Below are 6,000 nucleotides of genomic sequence, written 5' to 3'. Positions count from 1 at the left end.
CGATGACACTAAATTTAATTCCATCTGTCTTGCCTCACCACGTCGTCCGACGAGCAAAGTTTATTGATTTTTGACTTGTTCTTTAACTCGTTTACCACCACCCACTTCCCTTCGTTTTCGTTGGGTACAAACCGCCCATTGCGTGGCGTGACGTACCTATACATTTGTTGCTTTTCCTCGGTAAACACCACTTCTACCTACTATACCAGAGCTTGTTTGTGGGAGGTAGACTGAGGATGAGATGACTTCCTTCGGAATAAGATTCGGGAAAAGTGAAAATATCGGTCAACAGAGAACGCTCAGTCAGCATCCCGTGCAGAGGAGTGGTTCTGAGTGTTATCCGGACAGTGCCTAATTTTGTTGAGGTCAAATTTCATTTAGGGAGTATTCATAAACCACGTAGACCAAAATTTGACCATCTAAGAACCTCCCCCTCCACCTCGTAGACTTTTGTCCATACAACAATTTGAAAATTTGTATGGAGCGTTTACTGTGGCCAGACCACCCCCACCCCTCCCCACAAAAAGTCTACGTGGTTTATGAACAGCCCTTATTATGTACATGGAAGCCTATGAACTCATACATGTTTAGTTTCAGCATTCCACACTATTTATTTTTCAAATTTCATATTTCGACTAGTTCGGATTTTGTTTCATAAAACTGCCTGTTCTTGAAAAATTGTTGTGTATTGCAATGAAAACCTTTAATTTACGTAACATTCTTCAATCTATTATTTGCAATTGTTGATGCCATTGAAATATATAACTCAGGTTGTATGTTATGATTACATAGCAGAACATGACTTTAGTTTCAGTTGTGTTCGAGTTCTTCAGTCGGGTTTGAAAACCTACACAAGAAGTATAAAATTCTCTACTTTATCTTGCGCATCCTCGTTATGCTTTTCCTTCACAGCTTGCCATGAATTCAATTTATATGATAACGACATTCCAGCGGCTTTTTCATTCCTTTTTTTGCTTTGCCGGTTGCATCGGACGAATTCTTGCTTTTCCACCAACTTGATGGCTGACGCAGACCAATTTTGCATCATCACAGGTAGATCTGGCAGCTGGCTTCCATCGTGCTGTATTTTCTCTCGGTTTTCATTTTCCATAAAGCGAATGATTTATTATACCACACGGACGGGCCAAGTATTTATTCCATCAGCTCCAGAAGTGTTTCATTTTATTGTTGTGCTGCTGTTTGGATGCGCTCTATTTTGCTGATAAAATACATAAAACGCCGTTAAATCCAAATGTTTTTTGAATGAACAATGATTTCAATATTTTTTATACCTACCTTTACCTTGATACCTTGTTGGCTATAAAGAAGCTTTACTCCAACGCTATAGTAGATCACTATACACATGTCACAAGTGTTCCAAGAAAAACAAATTCTTCAACAACTTCAAACACTTCCCGATTAATCACTACCTCAGCACTTACACCACTAGGCCTGCTTCTGTCTCTACCCGCTATCATGTACTTCGTCTTGGTAGAGTTAATTGTCAAGCCAATCCTCGCTGTCTGTCTCTTCAGAGGAGCATAAGCTTCCTCCACTGCCCTGCGATCGATACCGATGAGATCAATATCGTCCGCAAAACCGAGGAGCATGTGCGACCGTGTGATGATAGAGCCATTCCTCTGCAAGCCTGACCTCCTAATCGCTCCTTCGAGTGCAATGTTGAACAATAAATTTGAAAGAGCATCCCCCTGCTTCAATCCATCCAAGGTCACAAACGACGTAGACACTTCGTCCGCGATCCGAATACTTGATTTTGATCCATCCAGCGTTGCGCGTATCAGCCTAATTAGTTTCGCCGGAAAACCATGTTCTGACATTGTCTGCCAATGCTAATTTCTTTTCACTGAATCGTATGCTGCTTTAAAATCAATGAACAGTTAGTGAGTCTGCAAGTTATATTCCCAGAATTTATCTAGGATCATCCGCAGGATAAACATTTGACCAGTCGTTGATCGGCCCTCACGAAAACCAGCCTGGTATTAGCCGACGAAGGACTTCTCAAGAGGTCACAGTCTGTGGAACAGGACACGCGACAGTATCTTATACGCCCAATTTAAAAGGGTAATCCCTCTGTAATTGGCACACTCCAGTCTGTACCCTTTCTTGTAGATTGGACATATGAGGCCATCCAACCAGCTGGTGGGCAATTCTTCATCCTCCCAAATCTTTATAATAATCCCTCTCAGAGTGAACTTGTACATGGGTTTTGTGGGAAGGGGGGGGGGGGGGGTTCATAAGGTTTTAGGGGACGTCGGGGGCATTTCAGAGAGTCTCAGGGATGATCCAGGACGTTTCAAGGGGTCTATGAGGTTTCAGTGGACTTTCAGTGGCGTTTGAGAGAATTGGATGGGGGTTAAGAAGGTTTTAGGCAGATCAATGGGTGTTCCAGGGATGTTTCAGAGATCTTTTTGGGATTTTCATGGGTGTTTCAAAGGATATCAGGTGATACTGAAAGTTCCGGAGGGTTTCACTGTTTAATTCCAGGGGTCAGGGTGTTTCAAAGGGTTTATGAAGGCCTTTCAGGGTGTTTCAGGGCCGCTTCAAAAAGTTCAAGGGCTCTCAGAGGGTCTCATGGGAGTCTCAGGAGAATGCAGGGGTGTACCACGGAGTTTTAGGGAGTCTCATGAGCATGTTAGAGGGTGTCAAAAGGACTCACGGGGATTGCAGGGGCGTTTCAGAGATGTTTCAGGGATTCTAAGTACGGTTCAGGACCGTTTCATGGAATTTCAGGGGGATTTTGGAGGTTAAAGTAGTATTCTAGGAGCTTCAGAGAGTTTAGGAGGTCTCAGGAGAATTCAGAGGTGGTTTAGTTGATATTAAGGAGCTTCTGTGGGTTCTAGAGGGTATCAGAAGCTCTCAGAGACATTTAAGGGGATGTCTAAAAGGTCTCATAAGGATTTAGGGGTACTTCAGGGGATGCTTAGAGCCTCTTAAAGGAGTCCATACACTCCAAATTTTGTTTGCTGGTATTCAGCAAATTTTGCTGATTTTTTTTGTGCTGATTTCATTCAGCAATATGAATTTACTGAATATCAGCAATTATTTTTCAACTTGCTGAACCATCCAGCAATTTTGACAGTTGATCAGCAACGTTGTGCTGAAGTTCAGCAAAAAAATTGCTGAAAATCAGCAATTTATTTTGCTGATTTTTTTGTGCTGGAAGCGTTTCGAAAAATTTGGTGTGTAGGGTTTCGCTACTAGCGATACAGCTTCCTCAATTTCTCTGAAAGGCCTCTTAAACCTCTTGAAACGTCTCTGAAGCTCGCTCTAAAGGAACTTTTTAAACGAGGCTTTAACAATTCTGAAACTTCCCTTAAACTTTTCTCATTCACGTTCCTCGGAAACACCAAAAAAAAAAAAACCCTCGGCCACATCCCAAACCCCCAGGAGCAAAACAATTTCTCGAGAACGAAGTTTCCTTATTTGAAGCACTGACGTAATTTATGCACAAAATTCCCAAAAACATCTTCCAATGATTTAATCGGAAACTATATGCAGGGGTGACTTTTGAAATCCTTTCAGGGATTCCATCAGACATTACACATATGATTTTTTTTAGAAATTAGAAATTCTTTATCTCAGATCCTATCAAAATATTTTTGGAGGATTTATTTGGAAATGTTCTTTGGAATTTGATTTAAAAATATCCTCTTTTTTTTAGTTTTTATTAATGTGTATTTTAACTTAAATGCTAATTCTACACTCAAATATCCTCTAGAAACTTCTGCAGAAATGTTCAGAAATTACACAAGAAATTCGTGAAAAAGTTCTCAAGGAATTATTTTAGAAATTCATGCAAGCAATTTACCTATGATTGATTTCAGAAATTTATGCAAGTATCTTCAGAAATATCTCGGAGGAATACTTTAAACTCGGATTTCTTCAGAGATTCCTCTATGAATTCCTTTAGAAGATCCAAAAGGAATTTCTCAAGCATTACTTCCTCAGAAGTTTTCTGGAAATTCTCCAGGTATTTGTTCAAAAATTATTCCGAAGATTACTTCAGAAATTTGACGAAATAATCTTAAAGAAATTCCTCCAGGATTCAATTCAATCAATTTGGTTTTAATCGGGAATTTGTTCGAAAATTTCTCAAGCGATATGCTCACAAAGTCCACCAGTTCTCGACGGATTCTTTCAGAAAATCTGCCATGGGTTGCTTCAGAAATCCTCGATTTTTCAGAAATTCTCGGATACTTATTCAAAACGACGTATCAACATAGGATTTGCGTGTATTATACGTCGTTTTGAAAAAGTATCCGAGAATTCCACTACCGATTTTTCAAGAAACTTCTCCGCAAATAGTTTTGGAAAAAAAATCCACGAGTTCCTTTAGGAAATCTCCAGCGATTCCTCCTAAACTTATTCAAAACTTCCATGGGTTCCTTAAGTTTTTTTTGCAAGAAATCCTTCAGAAATCACATAGAACCTATTAGAAATCCCTGCATAGTTTCCTCCAGAAATCTTTCCAGGTATTCTTTAAGGCATTCCTACTGGAATTCTATGACTTGATATATTAACTTCCTCCAAGGATTCCTTCAGAAAATATTCTAGGGATTCCTCCAGAAACTTTTCCAAGAATATTTTCTACAGATGGCTACAAGAACGGATGCATGGATTCCCTTAAAAATTTCTCCAATGATTCTTTTCAGCAATTATTTAATTGATTCCTTAGGAAATTTCTACTGGAATTCTTTGAAAAAAAAAGTGTATGTATTGTTCAAAAATTCCTTCATTAATTTCTCCAAAAGCTTCTCCAGAGTGTCCTTAAGCATTTCCTCTAGAAATTCCTTTAGGGATTTCTCCAGAAATGTCTTCACAAATTTCTCCAAGGCTTTCTCTAGAAAATTTAAAAAAATCCTCCTAGGAATCTGCGGAAATTCCTTTAGGGATTTTCGAAAAATGTTGCACCGATTCCTTCATCAATTTCTCCAGGGATTCCTTCAGGAAGCTAGAATTCCCTTGTACATTTTTCCCAAGCTACCTTCATTTATTCTTCCATGAAATTGTTCAGAAATTGCTCCAAGGTTTGACGCAGAGATTCTTCTGAAGATTGGACGTTTTTGTTTGGACATTTCTCCAGCTGTTTTTAAGGGCTGAAAGTCTTTTAAATAAAGACAAATCAATCAATCAATCCAGCTGTTTCTTCAGAAACTCTTCCAGGGATTCCATAATGAACTTCTCCAAGGATTTCTTAGGAAATCTATTTAGGGATTCCAGGGATTAGGAATACGACTCTAGTAATTTCTGAAAGGAGTTTCTCCAGAGATTCTCGCACGGTTGCATTAAGTGCGTTTAGCAGGAATTCCTCCAAGGACTTCTGCAGAAATTTATACAGAGATTCCTCAGGATTTCATCAGGGTATTTCTCTATGTAAATTCTGAAAATTGCTTCTGGATTTCTTCCAGGGATATCTCGAGGAATTACACCAGAGACTATTTCAGATATTTATCCAGAAATTCCTGCAGAAATATTCCCGAGGATATTCTTCAGGAATTTTTGGAAATTGCCTTTTTTTTTTAAATACTTACAGAGGTTCATCCATTTTTATCCAGATAATCTTTGCGAAATTCCTTCAGAAAAATGACAACAAATTATAACAAGGGTTTTCTCCAGGAATTCTTTGGAAAATATCTCAAGAGATTCTTCAGGGATATCTACCAGAGATTTCCCAAAGGGCCCTATACCACCAGGAATTTCTCCAGAAAAATCTTCTTTGTTTTTTTTCAGGAATTTCCATTGTATTCCTTCATATATTCCTCCAGGGTCTCTTTCAAGAATTCCAACAGTGATATCCAAAGGAATTCAACCAGAGATCTCTTCAGATTTTTTTTTTCAGGAATTCATTTGATTTCAAGAGAATACCTAAAGATTTTCCCGAAGGATTTCCAGGAGTAATTGCCGAACGAATTCCAGGAGGATTCTCTAAAGTAATTCCAGGAAGAATCCCCGAATATATTTCTGAGAGTAATTCCCGAA

This window comes from Aedes albopictus, chromosome 1, assembly GCF_035046485.1.
Source record: "Aedes albopictus strain Foshan chromosome 1, AalbF5, whole genome shotgun sequence".
NCBI classification, from domain to species: Eukaryota; Metazoa; Arthropoda; class Insecta; order Diptera; family Culicidae; genus Aedes; species Aedes albopictus.
Note: the sequence above shows the minus strand (reverse complement) of the source record.